Source organism: Silene latifolia, chromosome 9, assembly GCF_048544455.1.
Source record: "Silene latifolia isolate original U9 population chromosome 9, ASM4854445v1, whole genome shotgun sequence".
NCBI classification, from domain to species: domain Eukaryota; kingdom Viridiplantae; phylum Streptophyta; class Magnoliopsida; order Caryophyllales; family Caryophyllaceae; genus Silene; species Silene latifolia.
The window spans coordinates 171,952,094-171,974,587 of record NC_133534.1 but is presented as its reverse complement, the minus strand read 5'-3'; the positions used below and the strand labels follow the sequence as shown (position 1 = coordinate 171,974,587).

The 22,494-nt window shown below is 40.5% G+C and overlaps 1 protein-coding gene and 1 non-coding gene across 2 annotated transcripts in view; both read right to left on the bottom strand.

The window, feature by feature from the left end:
* The window catches only part of LOC141598370 (uncharacterized), an 85,940-nt gene extending 64,725 nt beyond the window's left edge, over positions 1-21,215 (bottom strand). Inside the window, exon 1 of the mRNA XM_074418138.1 lies at positions 20,919-21,215. The gene's annotated coding sequence lies outside the window, so the exon portion shown is untranslated. The remainder of the gene's footprint in view (positions 1-20,918) is intronic.
* Positions 8,603-8,709, bottom strand: LOC141602973 (small nucleolar RNA R71). The gene has a single exon (XR_012524875.1). It is a non-coding gene; the product is annotated as a small nucleolar RNA R71 (small nucleolar RNA).
* Positions 21,216-22,494: the final 1,279 nt, after the last annotated feature.

Genomic DNA, 22,494 nt, shown 5'->3' with positions numbered 1-22,494 from the left:
ATTGATCACTATAGCCAGAAAGATGATAAGAAGAAGTTGGAATTTCAATGGAAAAAGAAAGTGGATGATGCTCCATCAAAAGAGCAAGGAAATCGCAACAATGAGAGCTTGAAAAGCTCACCCATGACAAGTGAAGAAGAAGGCCTCATTGGCCAAGACAAGAAAGAAGGAGAGTTGTCTTTATCAACTCAAGACACTTTTAGTGATCAAGTAAACAAAGTATGCGGTCTTTGGGATGATGAGTTCGAAGGGATATTCAATCCCTATATTGGTAATGCTATGACCCAAGACCATCATGGAGAACAACAAGTGCAAAGGTCTTTTGAGGATCTTTATCATAATAATGAGAAAGCTTTCGACTACTTCTTCAAGGTGTTGTGTAACATCAGCAACACCTTGAACATGCCCCCTTGACATCTCACATTGGATGAGAGTTTGGTGGAGTCCTCCCTAAACCACCATTTGTAAATATTCTAACTCCCTAACTTGCATTTCAATTATTGTATTGCATTTTTGTCATCTTTGGATTTACATTTTTATGCCTTGATCAAGATTTTCATCATTTTGAGAGAAGTGAGGGAGGGACTTATGAGTTTATTGATATGTAGTGCTTTGCCTTAGTGTGGGGATAGCAATTGCCTAGGATATTCATGCATTTGTAGTGCCCCTACAATGAAGAACACGAGAATTGAAGAATGAATTGACATGGGTTACGAAGCACCCACGGATGGATCTGAATCCGTGTGGTTAAGGAAGAATGCGAGCGGCCCGAGGGACAATCCGTTCGTCCTGAAATAACCCGAGCGTCCAAGTCACAAGACGCTCGTCTTGTGAAACTGCAGAAAATATAATTTGGATCTGACTAGGAATCCGAGAGTCCAAGCCAGGAAACCGATCGTCTCAGTCAGGACGGTCGTCCAACTGGAAAGACGCTCGTCTTTTTACTGCTAAAATTTGGGATTTTTCACTGGATAGGAATTCGAGCGTCCTGAGCCAAAGACGCTCGTCTCAGCCAAGGAATCCGCTCGTCTTTCCTGCAATCCGCTCGTCCCGTGGCGTCTTTACCTGAACCCAATTTTTGAAGAATTCGAGCGTCCCGACACTAGGTCCGCTCGTCTCCCTCTGCATTTCAAAAACCAACGGGTCTTTTAAACCCTTCTTTCCCATTCATTTTCATTACTTCAAAAGAAAAACACTACCCAAAACCCTCATCCTCTCCATCAACAAAAACCAATTTCCTCAACCAAAATCAACCAAATCAAATCCAAACTTCCTCAAAACAAAAATTAATCACTCTTTTAGCATCAACAAGTGATCCAAACACCAAAATCTTCAAGTTTTGAACCGATTTTTGGGATACAAGGCAACTTTCATTTATCCTAAATCTATTTGGGCATTACTAGAAATTGAAGATTTCAATCTTTTATTGGTGTAATTAAGCAAAGGAGTATGGCAAGAACAAAAGGTGGAAACAAGGCACCCCAAAAGAAGACCCTTTCTAAGAGGCAACAAGCCCTTCTTGATAAGCAAACATCAAAGGCATTGGTAGTCCATGATGCAAGGTTGGAGATTCAAGCTACTACTTCTACCACTCCGGTCATTGAATAATTAGCCGACTATCCGGAGGTAATCTTCACTTCTGACTCTCATTGGAAGAAATTTATTTCCTTTGCTAAGAAAACTATCATGCCTACTAAGTTCATATGTGAAGATGCATTGTCAAAATTGGGTGTCCTTGAGCAAACTAAGACCTTTTTCGAGTCTATGGGGTTGAGTAAATTGTTTACAATGCAAGAATTGACATAGTCCTCCCTCACCTTAGAGTTTTTGAGCTCTTTGAAAGTCACAAAGGTGGAGACCCGAACCATTATTGAGTTTCGTCTTGAAAATGTTGATAGATGCTTATCTTATGACGAATTGGGTAAGATATTTGGCCTTAGTGATAGTGCGAAATTTACAAAGATGCCTACCAAGTATGACCCCGCTCCTCTTTGCATGGCAATTTTCGGAAGGAAATTCACACGTTTTCATGATTGTTGTGCTCTCTTAGTCCACCATCCGGGCATTAGAGTATGGCATAAGGTCATTCGGAATACTTTGATAGCTAGAAATGGCACAAACCATCTTACCAAACTTGATTTTATCCTTCTTGAGTCGGCTTTGAACATTGGGAGAGAATTTACCAAGCCATACAATGCTTTACGACTTTTGTTTGATCGATAGCTTAATGTTGATTGTGGCAAAGAAGGCACGGCCTTTATTGCCAATGGAGGATTAGTTACCTATTTGGCTAAGCATTTTAACCGGGATTTCAACAAGAACAACACTTATGCACCGGTAAAAGGAGGCCATCTTATTGATTTGCCCACCATGATTCTAAAGTTCAAATGGGTCAAGAATGATACTCTTGACAACAAATTTGGGTGGTTGACAAATGAAGCTAGATCCTTCACTTTGCCTAGCAAAATTTGCCGATTGAATGTTCATAGACCGAACTACCTTCTCCCACTCTCCGAAGAAACCGAATACATCATTCAACACCAAGGGGAAGAAGTTGTCGAGCCTTCCTCTTCCATTATCACCCCACCTTATCCATTTGAATACCACGAGTTCAACCCCGAAAATGCCAAGGCGGAAAATGATTACTTGACTCTACTAATGAAGGAAATGTATAAACAAGCTCATAATGATAGAGTTGATTCTTACAAGGCCCAATATCCGCCCCTCCTACATCTTGGTAGGCAAGGACTTCTCGATCCATCTTGTCCTTTACCTAGTTGGGCGGATAGGGAGGTATTCTTTCCTAGCACTTCTAGTGGTGGTAGACCGGGTGGAGAGGAGATGGTTGTTGATGAGAGTGGTGACCAAGAAGGTGAAGATGAAGAAGTTCAAGAAGAAGAGGAAAGTGAGGAAGAACAAGAAAGGGAAAGTGAGAGTGAACATGACTCCACATCCATGGAGGTTGATGATGCCTCAAGTGAGGAAGAAGAAGATGATGATGACACGATGGGTGAGGACTAGCAAACTTTTGGAGGCTCCTACATTCTTACACCTCCTTTATGGTTTGTCTACTTCTCTTGTTTTTATTTTATCTTGATCATTTTGTGGAGTCCTAGCAACATTAGAGGACTAACACCTTGGCTTCATTAAGGTGTTCATTTTTATTGTTCCCAACTTTCAAAATCCAAAATGACAATTTGTAGTTTCATGCATTGCATTTTATGTGCATGAACTCCCCCAAAATTTTTGACATTAGAAATAGTGTCTATTTTGCTTTGGGAAGTTTATGCATATGCATTGGGAGCTAATCTAAATTATGCTCTCCACCATAACAAAAACTATGCATCATATAGCATAACTTAGTTTGCATTTACTCTTGTTTATATATCATTTGCATTTAGCATAGAAATCATGCATATTCATATAAGTTGCATAATTTCCTATTGTATTGGCCATTGAGGACAATGCCCATACTAGTGTGGGGATCGGAAATTCTAACTTGACCTTTTTAAAACAAAAATGATAAAAATTAAAAATTTTGAAAAATACAAAAATATGTCCTTTGATTTCATTAAAACAAAATACAAAAAAATTTAAAAATTTAAAAATCCAAAAACAAGTTCATTTCCTTTGTAGTGTAGTCTTGTATATATTGTATATAATGTGTGTGTTCATCCTTTTTCACATTGATTGACTACGCCACACCCGAGACATGAGGATATAGAAGACCGCATGGTATGATCTTTCCAATCTCCTTTTTCCTCTTTATGTTAATGACTATGTGGCTTTATTTTGATTGGTGCGGTATAAATAATGTGAATCATATGCATTAGGTTGTATAAATGTTAGTTGCATCATGGCATGTAGTTGCATGTTAGAAAATTTTGTGAAATCGTCTATTTGGAAAGCTTGACAAGTGTATATAAGGCCCTTGTAGATGCTTTTTCTTCTTAAGACTTTGCTTGTTAGAATACTTGTAAAACACCCTAGGATGTGTCATGCTAGTATCCTTAGACCCATGGAATAAGGCCTAGTCAAGAGTACCTTGTGGTGTGATAACTCCTTGGCTACCGTTTATTCCAAGGTGACCCTTAAAACCATGCAACCATCCATCATCCATATTCTACCACATTTTGTCATCAAAAAGGTAATGGGCACAAAAATTGTTCAAATTTGAGTTCAAGAAATGAAATGAAAAATAAAAAAGTTTGCAATTGCATCAAAAGAAAAGAGGAGCAAAAATAGACTCCTAATGCTTCAAATATAAGCACCCTCCCTACAAATGGGGTGACTTTGAAAATGTTCAAAAGAAATGGAAAGAAAAGTTAAAATTGTCAAGTATTGAAATGCCAAACATCAAAAGAAATGGCAAAAATAAAGTGTTCTCAAATGTTATATGCCACAAGAAATTGGGGGGAAAAACAACAACAAAAGCAAACTCCCACATGAAACTCAAATACTATCGATCCCTTTTCCATCGTATCCACTTTTGTGCATGGTAGAGAGGGGACGACCCTTCTTCTTGTCTAGACAAGAAGGGGAATTTCGCGATCCTCCAGTGTTTCTAACACCATAGGGAGTCTACTCTTGACAAAAGCATTTAACGATTGAGGACAAAGGTACCCTAGCTTGACACAACTTGGAGGTGATTTATTGGTATCCTTCTAGCCTTAGTAGTTTGAAGAAACTATATCTATAATGGAATGTATACCCTTGAACTGCTTCCCCTTTAGATAATTTTTGCCACTTAGATGAGGAAAGTGGCTATTCTTTTGTAGATGCATCCATTACTTGATTTTGTGTGCTTTAATGCTTTGATGTGTCGCCATTTTGGCAAGACCCACCTTGCCTTGCAAGAAGGCATCCTACCTCATGGTTGTCTTGTTGTGAGTTGAAGGGGCGGAGTGAGACCCGCCAATTGTCTCATATCGGTTATATTAGTAGGATAGTTTAAATAAGGGTCCTAATTTTTGTCACCTCTTTACTCGGGACGAGCAAAGGTTCGGTTTGGGGATATTTGATGTGACCAATATTTGAGCATATTTAGTCCCCGAATTAGCCTCGTTCCTATGCTTTTTAGTGCATAATTGGGTCATTTACTATCTTTAGTCCTTTGTTTTGCATATTCTTTGAGGTTTTGTTTCCTTGGTAGGAGAGGAGTGCAAACCTTGCATTTTAATGGCAAAATGGAGCTAAATTGATCGAATCTAATGACCAAGCATCAATGTGAAAACAAGACTAGAAGGCCTTTGTAAATAATGGGCAATGATGAAGACGATCCTTGCATTTCCGACAAGATCCTTGAGGATTGTTGGAAGAAGAAAAGAAGAAAAGAAGAAAAAGCTTGCTGAACTAGAATCCGGTCGTCGCAGCATCGGGACGCTCGTCCAACCTCCACAAAACGAGCGTCCCTCCAGCCAATCCGCTCGTCCAACACCTCCACAATCCGAGCGTCCCTCCAGCCAATCCGCTCGTCCATCCCCCACAATCCGCTCGTCCCGACCCCTTGGCCGCTCGGATTGTCATCCAGTACAGCACGCCTTCTCATTGTTCTACTCAGGATGCGCATATTTCTGAAAGACTAGCAAAAAGGAAACTCGAATCTTTTTTCGAGAGGAGCATTTCCTCAACTTTTCTTAAGGGTCTTAATCGTCATTTAAGCCCTTAGTAACCCTAATTTATGTACCTAATCCCCACTATAAATACCCCATTGTACTAATTAGATTAGAAAAAATCCTTAATATAATTTATGTTCTTCTAATCTCTCTTTAATCTAGTAATCAACTTTTAATTAGGCATTAATACAAATCTCATTTCCTTAATTTCTCTATTGTTCATCATTTATTTTGGGTAATTGAAGATTATTTGGGGTTTATTTGGAGGATTGACAACCTTCCAATCATTCATCAAGTACTTCTATTACTCTTTGCTTATTATTTTGGAATCATCATTAGGTATAATTCTCTTAATCCCTTTTTAATTATTGTTAATCATCTTCATTTATTCATCATGTTTTGCTTTGTTAATATGATTGACAACCTTGTAAGCATGTTAAACTTGATAATGAGTGAGTAGTTTCCTTAACTAGGGTTAATGGGGAATTAGGGGAAACTGATGTGATAAATATTTGAGCATATTTAGTCCCCAAATTAGCCTCGTTCCTATGCTTTTTAGTGCATATTTGGGTCATTTACTATCTTTAGTCCTTTGTTTTGCATATTCTTTGAGGTTTTGTTTCCTTGGTAGGAGAGGAGTGCAAACCTTGCATTTTCATGGCAAAATAGACCTAAATTGATCGAATCTAATGACCAAGCATCAAAGAGAAGACAAGACTAGAAGGCCTTTGTACATAATATAGTAGATGGGCAATGATGAAGAAAATCCTTGCATCCCCGATAAAATCCAGGAGGATTGTTGGAAGAAGAAAAGAAGAAAAGGAAGCTGAGGCGGAATCCGCTCATCCAAACCATCGGGACGCCCGTCCAGCAGCTTCCCAGGATGCTCGTCCAAGCCACCCAGACGCCCGTCCAGCAGCTTCCCAGGACGCTAGTCCAAACCACCCAGACGCCCGTCCAGCAACTCCCCAATCCGCCCGTCCCGACTCTTGGACACTCAGATTCTACTCCAGAGGGACACGTCCACTTCTTCCTTCCATTGAAGATGCGCATATTTTTGGAAGACTAGCTAAAAGGAGACCCGCATCTTTTCTTGAGAGGAGCGATTCCTCAAGGACTTAATCGTCATTTAAGCCCTTAGTAACCCTAATTTGTGCACCTAATCCCCACTATAAATACCCCATTAGTCTAATTAGATTATCATGTTCTTCTTATCAATCTTTAGTGTAGTTTATATTATCCTAATCTCTCTATAATCTTGTAATCAACTTCTAATCAAATATTAATACAAATGTCATTTCCTTAATTTCTCTTTTGTTCATCTTTTATTTTGGGTAATTGAAGATTATTTGGGTTTATTGGGAGATTGACAACCTTCCATCAATCAACAAGTACTTCTTTTATTCTTTGCATTATTATTTTGGAGTCATCATTAGGTAAAATTCTCTTAATCCCTTTTTAAATATTGTTAATCATCTTCATTTATTCATCATGTTTTGCTTTATTAATATGATTGACAACCTTGTTAACATGTTAAACTTGATAATGAGTGAGTAGTTTCCTTAACTAGGGTTAATGGGTAATTATGAGAAACCAACACGGGGAATGATTCATGCTTAATTTAATATGTTTTCATAATTTATTTGCTTGCTTGTTGTGATCTCAACTTATGCACATGTTATGTTTGATGAAATGCGAGCCTATGAATCCTTGCATTTTTTTACCCATCACTTACCTTTTCAATGAGACTTGTAAGACATAAACCAACTCGAGTCTCATTAGACCATGCATATAGTTGAGTAGGGAGGATTAAGTCGACTTGTAGGTGTTGTACAATCAAATTGATTCGGCTCCGGGACCCAAACCTTTCTAGGATTATAAGATATAAACCAACTCGATCCTATCACAACAATAATTGCTTGCTTATAATTTGAGAAAATGTTTGTATGGTCAATTTCCATGAATCCCCTATGAACTCATGACACCCTAGTGCTTTTAATCAATTGTTTACATCTCATTTTAGTCATCTTGCTTGTTTACTTTTATTGTTATTTAGTTTAGTGATCTTCCCATCTCAACCCAAATCATGACACCCCTAGACACCACTACTTGCAATCGAAAATCCTACATCAATACCTGTCCCTTGGGATCCGACCTTTACTTGCCTCTTTACTAATAGTAGAGTTGTTTGTGAGGTGATAAATATTGTTTTGGTCTAGGTGCTCCTAATGACAAGTAACCGAAATCTAAGCTCAAAGCGGACCGACCAAAAATGGCGTCGTTGCCGGGGAAGGTGTTAACCTGATTTGATTTTCTTTGATTGTTATTAGTTGTGTCTTTCTTTGGCTTGGGGAAGTAAAACTCCTCAAGGTTTGTTCTAATTATTTTCGAGTTGTTTGATATTTTGCATGTCTAGAAGATCACAAGGTAACTTGTTACCCATCGATCACGAAATTGAAAGGACTTTGACAACCAATAGAAGACTTGCTAGAAACACTTTGAGAGGTATTGGTGAGGTTGTAGATATTCAACCAAATACTATTGAGTTCATCAACCCTTTTGCAAGAGAAGGTGAGGAGAACCCAACACAAAATCAATCACACAATCAACCCACAATGCCTAAATTTTCATCACATTCCGTACCAACCGAGGAGAACCTACCCAATGGTACTCCCACACCACAACACTTAACCGGAAATTTCATTGCAAAATCCGCATTTATCCAATTAGTCGAAAGAAGCCAATTTGGGGGGATGCCTAGTGAAGACCCTCATTCCCACATGGAAACTTTTTGTGACTATTGTGATGCGATTTCACAAACCGGAGTGACTCAAGACCAAATTCGATGGGTCTTATTTCCTTTTTCTCTAATTGGCACCGCAAAACAATGGTTGAAAAGCCTTGATAAGGCTACTCTTGGAATTAACTCTTGGAAGAAGTTGGCTCTAGCTTTCTACAAAAAATTCTACCCTCCGGAAAAGAATAACATGCTAAGAGCTCAAATTACGGGTTTTAAGCAAAGGGACGAAGAATCTTTGTATGAAGCTTGGGAGCGATTCAAAGGAATTTATCGCTCATGTCCTCATCATGGACTTAGCGAGTGGTTCTTGGTACAACAATTTTGGAATGGTCTTTATGAAGACTCGAGAAACATTCTCAACATGGGATCAAATGGTATGTTCACCGAAGTTGACGATAATCAAACTTGGAACAAGATTGAGGAAATGGCGGTCCATAATTCACAATATAGTAGGCCTCGCAAGGCTACTAGAGGAGGAAAGCATGAAGTGGACTCTATTACTCAATTAGGTGCTCAACTCAGTGCTCATATTGATACTATCAACTTGAAGTTCGAGAAGGCTATGGCTAAACTTGAAGAAGCCTCAAAATCACCAAAGCATCATGTTAATGCCATGGTGGCATCTTCATCAATCCCAAGTGGGATATGTAAGAATTGTGGAACTTCGGGACATGACCAAAGTGAATGTAGGGGAACAAATGAGCAAGTGAATGCTTTTCAAGCATACAAAAGTGGTACCCCTTATTCCAACTATTACAATGAAAACACCAAATTCCACCCAAAACTCTCATACAAAAGCCAAAATGTTCAAAACCCTCAACCAACATACACCCCACCTCCCATGAGAAACCAAAATCAAAGACCCTTTTACAATCAAAACCAAGGTTATCAAAATCAAACTCCATACAATCAACAAAATGACCAAGTTTTTGATGTTCAAAAAGCGGTCCTCCAAATGCAAAAGAATCAACAGGAATTTTTCACTCAAATGCAAAAACATAGCCAAGCAAAAGACATCACCATCAACAACATCCTAGCCCACACAAAAATGTTGGAAACCCAATTGACCCAACTAGCATCTTCAAACTCTCAAAGGCAAAAGGGGCAATTACCACCTCAAAGTAATCCCCCGAGACATGAAACAGTTAGTGCCATTCACTTGAGGAGTGGTACGAGATATGAAGGACCAAAGAAACAAGTTGAGGATGAAGTTGTGGAAGCTAGTGAAAAGGAAAGAGTTGTGCAAAACTCTAGGGAAGAAGAACCCACCAATCAAGAAGTTTCAAATAAATGTGAAGAAAAGGCCAAAGAGAAGGAGCCCATTGTGATTAGACTTCCATTCCCGAGTCGTCAAGCTAAGCCTAAGTATGATGACCAACTTGGAAAATTCATGGAGATTGTGAAGAATTCAGAAGTCTCGATTCCTTTCACGGAATTGATCAATCACGTTCCGGCCTATGCAAAGTACATGAAGGACATCCTTACGAAGAAGAAATCAATCCGGAAGCTTGAGACTATTGACTTCACTAAGGTGAGTAGTGCCATCCTTCAAGGGAGCTCACCTCCAAAACTCAAGGATCCGGGATGCTTCTCCATTCCATGCACTATTGCTTACACTACAATCAAGAAAGCTCTATGTGACCTTGAGGCAAGTGTTAGTGTCATGCCATATTCGGTTAGCAAGAGGCTAGGAATGGGAGAACTCAAATGTACCAACATCACGCTTAAAAGGGCGGATAGATCAACAAAGACACCTTTAGGGATATGGGAAGATGTGTAATACCCGCCCTTTTAGGGACCCTTTGACCATCGTTGACCGACCTTGGGAGCGGAAGTAGTCCTAGGAAAGTGTGCCAAAACCTGTTTGAGCTGCGTGGTAAGAGTGGTACTCGATAGAGTAGAGGCTACTCGATCGAGTAGCTAGGGTACTCGATCGAGTAGGGGGCCACTCGATCGAGTAGGTTGGGTACTCGATCGAGTATAGGGTTTTCAGCGAGGGTTTTATATCGCGTTTTGTTAAATCCGCATATCACTTCCGCCACTTTCCTCCTATCCTTCAGTCGCCCCTTTCCCTTCCCTTCACCTCAAAACCTCCATGGAAGCCTTTTGAGGATTCTTGTGCCTTAGGAGAGCGTCTCTTGAGTCGGGTAGCGGTCTTTTGCTGAGTTTTTCCCTAATAGGTATGTCACAATCATCATCCGTGCCTTTGTCTCTATAGTTAGGGTTTGCTTGTTAGTAATAGATGTTTGTATGGTGGTTATAGGCTTTGCTTGGTCGCTGGATATGTTATCTGTCGGCGTGGATTGGTTGCGGTTGCTTAAAGGTAGGTTCGCCTACTCAGTTTCTGTAGATGGTCTAGTGGGTCGGTCGTGTGGTTGTATTGTGATTGATTAGTATCGTGATTGTATTGTGACGATTGTGTTTGTGGTTGTGATTGCTGTTGATGGTTCTCGAGATGCGTTCTCGGCTGAGTGGGGTCACTTGCGGGAGTGACTTCACGCCCTAGTTTCGCCCTTCGTGGAACCCGCCACGGGAGGGGATGTGCACATTAATGGGACAGGGTTATCGCTCGGTATGATGAGCGGGGCTTAGGTGGGAACGGCTGCGGTCCTCCACTGGCAGGGCTGGTCCAGTGGACAGTCAGTGACAGGTTTGGTTGGATTATTGTGATTGCGGTTGGGATCAATATCATTGTTTGTATCGTTGTTTGTAGTTGCCGTTGTCTTATCTTGTCTCAGTACTGACCTTGTGTGGTTGTTTGTTTGTTATGTGTCTGCCGTGATCCCTTATGGTGAGCAGTCGGTCTTAGCAGGTGTTGATGTTGGTGATAGCTGAAGTCCGGGCAGGGATGAGTCTTCACGAGATATGATGGTCATAGCGAGTAGTCTTTGAGTTGTACCTTTGCATCGTATTTTGGTTTAAATCACTTGTAATATAACTTAATAGTTCTTTTATTGACGTTTGATAATTACTTTCCTCGGGCAACCGAGATGGTAACGCCCTTATATGCTAAGGAAGGCCTAGCTAAGGTTCCTCTGGATATGGGGGTGTTACAAAGTGGTATCAGAGCGACGATTTTGGAACCTGTAACCAATGAACATAATGAACGTAGAGAGAGTCTAATAAAATGAACCTGGTGTATGTGAAATGGGAGCCCCGGCTGATGCTAGATTTTGGGTGAGTAGGCGCTCTCATTTCAAAATCTTGGCCCCATGACGCTTAAGCCAGTCACATGGGATGGGAATGTGGAGTCCGTGTGTCTATGTGTGCTATGTATGTTAATTGTGCCGGAACTACCTCCGGTTAAGTTTTGTTAGAATTAATAGAGGTGTGATAGTAATGTTTGGGCCGAGTATGGTAATTAGTGATGAGATTATTGGAGCTCGTTGGATGATTAGTGAGCTTATATGATAGCTAGGAGTTATGTGACGAGATTATACGTCATGGAGATGCGTGAAAGTGTGAAATCGAATGTGTAATATGAATAGTGAACACGTAGGTGTTTGCCATAAAAAAAAAAAAATTAATGATGACGGAAGTTGTACGTGAGATTATAAATCCTACCGCGATGACTATAATGATAATTATAGTATAGATGAGTAATAATCCGAATCACGGTATGTGGTAATGTGTTTATGCTTTGCTATTTAGTTGAAATTTTTCCGCTGCGTAGTATTTGATTTATACAAGATAGATTGCTTGGGATAGAATGTAAGACATAATTGAATAAGTGGGTTGCAAGGTGTATAATTAGGTGATAAGTGAAAGGAGGAATTAATATAAATTATACGTTTCAATTTGAAGTAAACACGAGTTTAGTAATAGCACGTAAAGTAAGTTTAAGTGTAATAAAATGACACGACTAGGTTCATAAATAACTCGGTGACAGGTAGACCGAGTTGGGTAATTTGTATAACGTAACGTGATACGTCTCTTAGTTGTTGAAGGGTTGTATTTTGTGTGACAATGGTTACAAAACGTGATTGAATGTGATAATTAGTGTCGGATCCCGAACTTAGTTTGGAACCGACACGCGGCGTTGTTTTGCAGGTATCTTCGAGTTACTTAGTGTTCAGACCGAGTACGTAACTATACTTGACCGAGTGCGAGTGCTTACTTGACCGAGTAGACCTCACTCGATCTAATTAGGAAGCTATGATGTCGAGATGTGGAAAACTTCTGCAGTTACTCGATAATTTAGCTCCTACTCGATCGAGTAGGGTGGTACTCGATCGAGTACCCCAGGCACTCGATCGAGTAGGTTACTGTGCAGTAATTCCTACGGGTTTTCTTAAAACCCTTCATCTTTCTATTTTTTCCTCTTATTCGCTATATTTCGACACACTTATACCTAAATCACCCTCAATTCCTTGTCTCCTCTCAAATCCTCTCTTTCTCTTGGGTTAGTAGTGATTCTTGGGGTTGATTTCTTAGTTTAAGTTCGTTTCTCTACTTTGTTCATCAATCAAGGTATGCTATTCTTCCTAATGTACATGGTTTATTGCTTTGAATGTGCTAGGAAAGTAAAACAATCTGAAATTTTCGATGATAATGACCAATTTGGTGCTTTTAATTGTTGAAACATGATTCACATGCCTTCTTTCCATGTTTGTTGGTAGTTAATTGCTGTAAATTAGATTAGAAATTGCAAAATTGAACTCGAAATTTCTAGGGTTTCCAAAATTGAAATCGATTTTTGGTTGTTTTACAATGGTTAGATGGTAGAATTGAGCCTTAAGTATCGTTTATATCATGTTGGAGGATAGATTTTGATGATTTTACCCTTAGAAAGTTGCCTTAAAACTCCGTCTTAAAAGTGCCTTAAATGGAAATTCGGGATTTATAATTGAAAAATTGATGTTGTAATTGACAGTATAAGCATGAGTTGAACTTCATTATGCTAATAGAATCGATGAGTGATGAATATATGCCGAAATTTTCACAGCTGTAGAGACCGTCTGAAAATTTTAGTTGAGTGTTGAACATAATATGAAAGTGATGGTGATATACCATAAATTATTCTTTCTCTTGAATTAGTGACATGTAAGTAGCAATGTAAATGGAACGACCTTTAGAAGCATGCTAGGATATTCGAATTGCTGAGAATATGTGTTCACACGCCAAATTTTCATAATTGCGGTTTATAAGTGGCTACAAACTGAGACTATATGTTAAAATTGAGGAAACCATTAATGAAATGCGTGTACCTAGCTGAGCATCTAAGTTTAAGGGCATGATTTATGTGCTTCAATTATTGAACTGCTTGATGAGTTAGGGAACTTGCTAAGTAGATAGAACTCAAATTGTATGAAGTATATGCCTACATGTTTTATACAAATTGTTTGACCTTATACCTAAAGCAGATGCCGAGACTGAACCTTGGAACCCGCCAGAGTAAACGGGGGAGGGGTAAACTACCTGAGTTAGGGGAAGGAAGTGGACCTGTGGTACCCACAGTCCCCGAATACCCTACAGTTGTTTTTGTTGACTTCAAGCAAAGGGAGCATTTTGTAGCTTTACAAAAACGCAAATTGAGACCTACAAAGTGTATAGACACCAGTGTATTAGAGGAGTTGGAGATAGAGACGGATGTCCGTCACATATTCGAGACCTTGGGTTTTACGGGTTTGTATAGGCTGAGGAAGCATACTTACCCTTTTCTTACCTTGGAGTTCATGAGCTCTTTTAACTATGACCAGCGGGCGATTGTCGAGTTTAGATTGATTAATACCAGTTTTTGTTGACTATGGACTGTTTGCCTCTCACCTTGGGTTGGCCAAGCCTCCCAAGGACTCCTTTCTTGACATTCCGGTGAGTGCGGCGTCGCCGCCTAATGCCTTGCTTGACGGGGAAGCAAGCTCCCACCTCGAGCAACATCTTTGATTAATGATGTTGAGCATATTACCTTGAGGGTCTTTCTCCGTTCTCTTTCGAACCTCCTCTATGACCGAAAGGATATCAGTAAATTGAATAACCATGAGGTTTTACTTTTGATGTCGTACCTCAACCCGGAGCGGGCCAGGAAAGTGGTCTTTAATGCTCCTTCTATAGTTTTGTCTTTGCCCTTGCCTTGATGGCTTCTTCCTCTTCCGCACACGAGTTGTGGTGCTATTGCCACTCGGTTAGAATTTGAAAAGCTAACCTCCTTTGAGGCTTCTTTGGCGTACGTGCCTCTAGCTACCCCAGTGCCTACCATGGATTGTGAATACTATCTCGACCTGAAATGGTTGAGGACCTTGGCTGACGGCAGCCTAGCATGGAGAGTGCATGGGATGAGTTGGATGAAGATTCCAGCTCCTGAGCACCTCCCACCCACGGAGCCCTTGGAGCCGATGGTAGTGACGGTGGACTCCGATGACGAGGAGGAGGAGGATGACGACGGACCCCGCCAGCTACAGACCTATCTCATCGACGGTACCATCCTTGAGGAGATGCCGGAGCCGACGAAGGGCGAGAATGCGGGAGTTCAGGCGGCAGAGAGGCCTTGAGTGGTGAGGGGACCCCGTCGAGTGAGAGAGAGGGCCTCGGAGACTAGGCCACGGCCGTGAGCACCGCAGCGAAGAACGATCTTTTCCATGCTACCCTTACCTCGACACCCCGGAGACGCGATCCAGTTACCTGGAGGAGAGAGTGTCATCTACCTTGACACTCCGGAACATGCACGAGATGGCCTACGCTCAGGGGATAAGGACCGAGGGACCGCATCCGGTGTGGTGGAGTGGAGTCGGGGACTACACAGGGGTTTTCCATTCCTACGGGGTGGATCAGTCGACGTGGGGGCACCTCGGTCCTTCCCTTACGGTGGCTTGACTCCATGGTACGTGGGCCGGGAGCGAGAACAGGAGGTGATGCGGGAGTGGGCTCATCAGGTGCGGGTATGGCTGGAGGTGGTGGTGGTAATGATGAGGTGATGTTCGAGCAGCAGCAGCAGCAACAGGAGGAGTGATACTCCTCGTTCTTATCTTCGTTGATAGTAGTTGATGTTAGATGGTGATATTGTTGTTAGACTTTGGTAGTTGTTTCCTTTTATTATTGAGACTTAGTTGGATTTGTATGATTGGACATAAGGCCGGATTTGATATTCTAACAGATTGCAGGATATTAGAAGTCGGGGAGTCGTCCCGACTCGGTTTCATATGACAAATATGCGCATGGGTGTTCACTCGTGACAGGTTTTATGAGGAATTGGCCTGTAGGTACTCGACAGAGTACCCCGTACTCTATCGAGTAGCTACAGGATGAAATGAGAAACAGTTTCTGACCTGTAGGCCACTCGATCGAGTAGCCAAGACACTCGATCGAGTAGCATGGCACTCGATCGAGTACCGCTAGTTACTCGATCGAGTAGCACTGTTACAGGAGGTTTTTGAAATTTAAAAATGTTCAATTGTTTTATAATTGCGAGTTTAATGTTTAAAGTAGTTGTGAGTGCGTAGTAACACCTTTGAACCGTTAATTTCATATGTTACAAGTCATGATTGAAGTTTTATAAGCATATTTGTTTCAATTAGTGAAGCGGTAATAATTTCTTGTTACGATTAGTGAAGAGTTAATAATTTCTTGTTACTATTGCATACGCCTCATTACGATCTATTTATTGGAGTAGTAACTTCGCCTATATGTGTGCATATCATTTTAACGTGGGTTGTCAACGGTAACTAGTTATTCCGGTGACTTGCGTATGATTTCTAAGTTAACGACTGTATAATTAGCGAGTAATGTCCACAACAAATAATATGGTTTTCTTTAAAGATTAAGATACAAATAATAAGTAATACGCGTTGATATTGGGGTGGTGAACTTCGGGGACGAAGTTCCTTTTTAGAGGGGAAGAGTAATGTCGCGAAATAAAAAGGTTGCCTTTGAATAATGTTTTGCTTGTTATAACGTTGTTGGTAATTGTTTATAGCTTGTTATAACGTTGTTGGTAATTGTTTATAGCTTGTTATAACGTTGTTCGTAATTGTTTATAATGTAGTTGGTATCATGTAAAAAAAAAAAAAGTATAACGATTTGCTTTAGTTCTTAAGGGAGTGTGGTCATGAAGAATAGTTATAGTGTGATAAATCGTACTCGAATCGCGTTGCCAAGTAACATGGTGGCATTAGTTGTATCACGTGAAAGTTGATATGAGACATGTTCTAGATCGATAGTTTGATAGTTGACGTTGTACGTCGGGTGATCGTGGGTGGTGATTCGCGTTGCGGGTTTGATGTTTATATGTGTATAAAGTAACGGTTAACGGTAATAGTGCTTGCATGATAGTAGTAAAAGTCATTGGATATAAGTATGGACGGTGATGATGATGACATGGGGGGGGAAATGATATTTCCAGGGAGTAATGGGTTGAGCGGGAAGATGATTGAGGACGTGTTGTTCTCGTGTCTCGAGCGGGAGATGGGTGAGGTGAACTTCGGGGACGAAGTTCTTTTTAAGGGGGGAAGACTGTAATACCCGCCCTTTTAGGGACCCTTTGACCATCGTTGACCGACCTTGGGAGCGGAAGTAGTCCTAGGAAAGTGTGCCAAAACCTGTTTGAGCTGCGTGGTAAGAGTGGTACTCGATAGAGTAGAGGCTACTCGATCGAGTAGCTAGGGTACTCGATCGAGTAGGGGGCCACTCGATCGAGTAGGTTGGGTACTCGATCGAGTACCGGGTTTTCAGCGAGGGTTTTATATCGCGTTTTGTTAAATCCGCATATCACTTCCGCCACTTTCCTCCTATCCTTCAGTCGCCCCTTTCCCTTCCCTTCACCTCAAAACCTCCATGGAAGCCTTTTGAGGATTCTTGTGCCTTAGGAGAGCGTCTCTTGAGTCGGGTAGCGGTCTTTTGCTGAGTTTTTCCCTAATAGGAATGTCACAATCATCATCCGTGCCTTTGTCTCTATAGTTAGGGTTTGCTTGTTAGTAATAGATGTTTGTATGGTGGTTATAGGCTTTGCTTGGTCATTTGGATATGTTATCGTCGGCGTGGATTGGTTGCGGTTGCTTAAAGGTAGGTTCGCCTACTCAGTTTCTGTAGATGGTCTAGTGGGTCGGTCGTGTGGTTGTATTGTGATTGATTAGTATCGTGATTGTATTGTGACGATTGTGTTTGTGGTTGTGATTGCTGTTGATGGTTCTCGAGATGCGTTCTCGGCTGAGTGGGGTCACTTGCGGGAGTGACTTCACGCCCTAGTTTCGCCCTTCGTGGAACCCGCCACGGGAGGGGATGTGCACATTAATGGGACAGGGTTATCGCTCGGTATGATGAGCGGGGCTTAGGTGGGAACGGCTGCGGTCCCCCACTGGCAGGGCTGGTCCAGTGGACAGTCAGTGACAGGTTTGGTTGGATTATTGTGATTGCGGTTGGGATCAATATCATTGTTTGTATCGTTGTTTCTAGTTGCCGTTGTCTTATCTTGTCTCAGTACTGACCTTGTGTGGTTGTTTGTTTGTTATGTGTCTGCCGTGATCCCTTATGGTGAGCAGTCGGTCTTAGCAGGTGTTGATGTTGGTGATAGCTGAAGTCCGGGCAGGGATGAGTCTTCACGAGATATGATGGTCATAGCGAGTAGTCTTTGAGTTGTACCTTTGCATCGTATTTTGGTTTAAATCACTTGTAATATAACTTAATAGTTCTTTTATTGACGTTTGATAATTACTTTCCTCGGGCAACCGAGATGGTAACGCCCTTATATGCTAAGGAAGGCCTAGTTAAGGTTCCTCTAGATATGGGGGTGTTACAAGATGTTCCCATGATAATTGGAAAATTCTTCATCCCGGTGGATTTTGTTATTGTTGACATGGAAGAAGACTCCAACATTCCTATTATCTTAGGAAGACCTTTCTTGCACACCGCGGGAGCAGTGATCGATGTAAAGCATGGAGAACTCACCCTTGAAGTGGGAAATGAAACCATTACTTTCAATATTGACAAGACCATGAGAGCTCCCCGATTGAATGAGCCGTGCTTTATGGTTGATCACTATAGCCGGAAGGATGATAGGAAGAAGTTGGAATGGAAAAAGAAAGTGGAAGATGCTCCATCAAAAGAGCAAGGAAATAGCAACAATGTGAGCTTGAAAAGCTCACTCATGACAAGTGAAGAAGATGGCCTCATTGGCCAAGACAAGAAAAAAGGAGAGTTGTCTCTATCAACTCAAGAAATTTTTAATGATCAAGTAGATGAAGTTTGCGGTCTTTGGGATGATGAGTTCGAAGGGATATTCAATCCCTATATTGGTAATGCTATGAACCAAGACCATCATGGAGAACAACAAGTGCAAAAATCTATTGAGGACCTTTATCATGATAATGAGCAAGCTTTCGACTACTTCTTCAAGGTGTTGAGTAACATCAACAACACCTTGAACATGCCCCCTTGACATCTCACATTGGATGAGAGTTTGGTGGAGTCCTCCCTAAACCACCATTTGTAAATATTCTAACTCCCTAACTTGTATTTCAATTATTACATTGCATTTTTGTCATTTTTGGATTTATTTTTGTGCCTTGATCAAGATATTCATCATTTTTAGAGAAGTGAGGGAGGGACTTATGATTTTATTGATGTGTAGTGCTTTACCTTAGTGTGGGGATAGTAATTGCCTAGGCTATTCTTGCCTTTTTAGTGCCCCTACAATGAAGAACACGTGAATTGAAGAATGAAAATGACACGGGTTACAAAGTACCCCCAGATGGACCTGAATCCGTGTGGTCAAGGAGGAATCCGAGCGTCCAAACGGATAATCCGCTCGTCATAAAAAACCCGAGCGTCCAAGGTCACCAGACGCTCGTCCGGTAGAGCTGTAGAATACAAAAACTAGTCTGTAAAAGAATCCGAGCGTCTCAGCTGAGAATCCGCTCGTCTCATTCTGGACGGTCGTCCATCACAAAAGACGCTCGTCTTTCTAATGGCAAAAATCTGGGATTTTCTCTGTAAAGGAATCCGAGCATCCACCCAGAAAGACGCTCGTCCCTACACAGGAATCCGCTTGTCTTAGAAGCAAGACGCTCGTCCTGTGGCGTCTTTTCCTGAGCCAAACATTGAAGAATCCGCTCGTCCCGATGCCTGGTCTGCTCGTCCTCTACTGCACTTTCAAATATAACGGTTCATTTTAAACCCCTTTCTCCCATTCATTCTCATTTCTTCAACATACAAACACTACCCACTATCCAAAAATCCAAAAAACCCTCATCCTCTCCATCAACAAAATCAAATTTCCTCAACCAAACTCAACAAAATCAAATCCAAACTTCCTCACAACAAAAATTAATCACTCCTTTTGCAACAACAAGTGATTCAAACACCAAAATCTTCAACCTTTGAGTCGATTTTTAGGATACAAAGCAACATTCATTCATCCTAAATTGATTTGGGTATAACTAAAAATTGAAGATTTCAATCTTTCATTGGTGTAATCAAGCAAAGGAGAATGGCAAGAACTAAAGGAGGTAACAAGGCACCCCCAAAGAAGACACTTTCCAAAAAGCAACTAGCTCTTCAAGCAAAGCAATTGTCAAAGGCATTGGTAGTCCATGAGGCAAGGTTGGAGGTCCAACAACAAGATCCCCCTATGGAAGCTACAACATCAACAACTCCGGTCATTGAACAATTATCTAATTATCCGGAGGTAACTTTCACTTCCGACTCTCATAGGGAGAAATTTGTTCTCTTTGCTAAGAAAACCATCATGCCTACTAAGTTTATTTGTGAAGATGCATTGTCAAAATTGGGTGTTCTTGAACAAACCAAAACCTTCTTTGAGTCTATGGGATTGGGTAAATTGTTTACGATGAAAGAATTGACATACCCCTCCCTCACCTTGGAATTTTTAAGTTCTTTGAAAGTCACAAGGGTGGAGACTCGAACCAACATCGAGTTTCGTCTTGAAAATGTTGATAGACGCATAACTTATGGCGAATTGGGTAAGATATTAGGCCTTAGTGATAATCCGAAATATACAAAGACTCCTATCAAGTATGACCCCGCTCCTCTTTGGATGGGAACTCGATTGTATTCTTCTTGAGTCGGCCTTGAACATTGGGAGGTAATTTACCAAGCCATACAATGCTCTAAGACTTTTGGTTGAACGATGGCTTAATGTCGATTGTGGCAAAGAAGGCGCCGCCTTTATTGTCAATGGAGGACTAGTTACCCATCTTGTTGATATGGACACCATGATTCACAAGTTCAAGTGGGTCAAGCATGACACTCTTGACGATAAATATGGGTGGTTAACAAATGAAGCTAGATCCTTCACCTTGCCTTCGAAAATTTGCCGATTGAATGTTCACCGACCGAACTACCTTCTCCCACTCTCCGAAGAGACCGAGTATATCATTCAACAACAAAGGGGCGAAATTGCCGAGCCCTCCTCCTCCATAAAAGATCATAGATTCTAATTAGACTCTCTAATTAAAAACAAATTATCTCATAATATGTTCATTTAGTGATCTATGTAACATGCATGCAAATATAAAAGCATAAAATTTAAGATTAAGGAAAAACAATTTCCTTACATTGATATTTATGGTAATATGGGCACAATCAAGATCTCCTATCTTGATTGTTCTTGAGCTTAAAACAAAAGGATGATCCTCCTAGAAAAACTGTCAAAAAGAAAGTCTCCTTCAAGTTGCACCCAAGAACAAATCACCCAAATAAACTTATAAATATTAACTAGATATTTGTAAAACTTAACCTTGATAATATTTGTAATATTACTAACACTCTTAGTAATAATATTTTGATTACTAACTTCTTAGTAAATGATGTATAATAATTTTAGAGAGAAATACCAACAAGTTTTATTCACATGCAAAATAGTGTACAAGTAAAGTAATATAAAAATTAACAAAACTTGGAGTATATAGGAGGAAGTGGCGGGTAGAGTGTGTAGTAGTGGAGTGTAGGATTCATTTTCCTTATTTTATTGTCCAACACATTATGACACACATAATGATCACATGACAATTATGGAAGAAAAATAAGCAAAGTGTAATGATCATGATCATCCATTACACTCCATTTACACTGTCCAATGTCCCATTTACGGGTCCATTTTGGTTCTTATATTTGTCGCACAAATACGTGTAAATTTTATTTAAACATCGTTTCATGTTTAAATGCTTCCAATTAATTTCGTCCAAATCACTTCGTAAATATACGTGTGCCGCTACACATATTATTTTACGTACTAATATTAATCGCATTAATCAATTAGTACAATTTTAGTGAATTAACAATTAATTAACTAAAACCCGTCTCCCATAATTTATTATTCAATTATCTCATAATTAAATAATAACTGTCGTGCCTCGAGTTCGCAACTCGAAATCTCTCTAAAATAACCTTTTAGTCTACAAATCAAGGGACTAAATAAGTTCTATCTCATACAATTAATTAGTTATCAATTGGGGTTCGTTCCTATAGGTGTGACCGAAAGGGGTCAGTTGATCACCGCCGTCTCATGACAATAACGTCAAACTCTAGTCAGCCAACCGTTATCGATTTACGTTAATCAATTGACGAGGATCAAATAATTAAATATATAATAATATTCCTTTAATGAGATTTATTATGTAAACACACTATTGTGGAGGACACTAACTCTAACACTTCATTATCACCCCACCTTACCCATTTGAATATCAAGAGTTCAAACCCAAGGATGCCGAAGTGGGAAATGACTACTTGACACTACTCATGAGGAAAATGCACAAGCAAGCTTACAATGATCCGTCTTGTCCTTTGCCTAGTTGGGCGGATAGGGAAGTATTCTTTCCTAGCATTCCAAGTAGTGGTGGACCGGGTGGAGAGGAGATGGTTGTTGGAGAGGGTGGTGACCTAGAAGAGGTTCAAGAAGAAGAGGTTCAAGAACAAGAGGTTCAAGAAGAAGAAGCTCAAGAAGAGGAAGATGAAAGTGAGGAAGAACAAGCAAGTGACAGTGAGAGTGGACATGATTCCACATCTATGGAGGTTGATGATGCCTCAAGAGATGATGATGATGATGATACAATGGGTGAGGATTAGCAAACTTTGGAGGCTCCTACATTCTTACACCTCCTTTATGGTTTATCTACTTCTCTTGTTTTT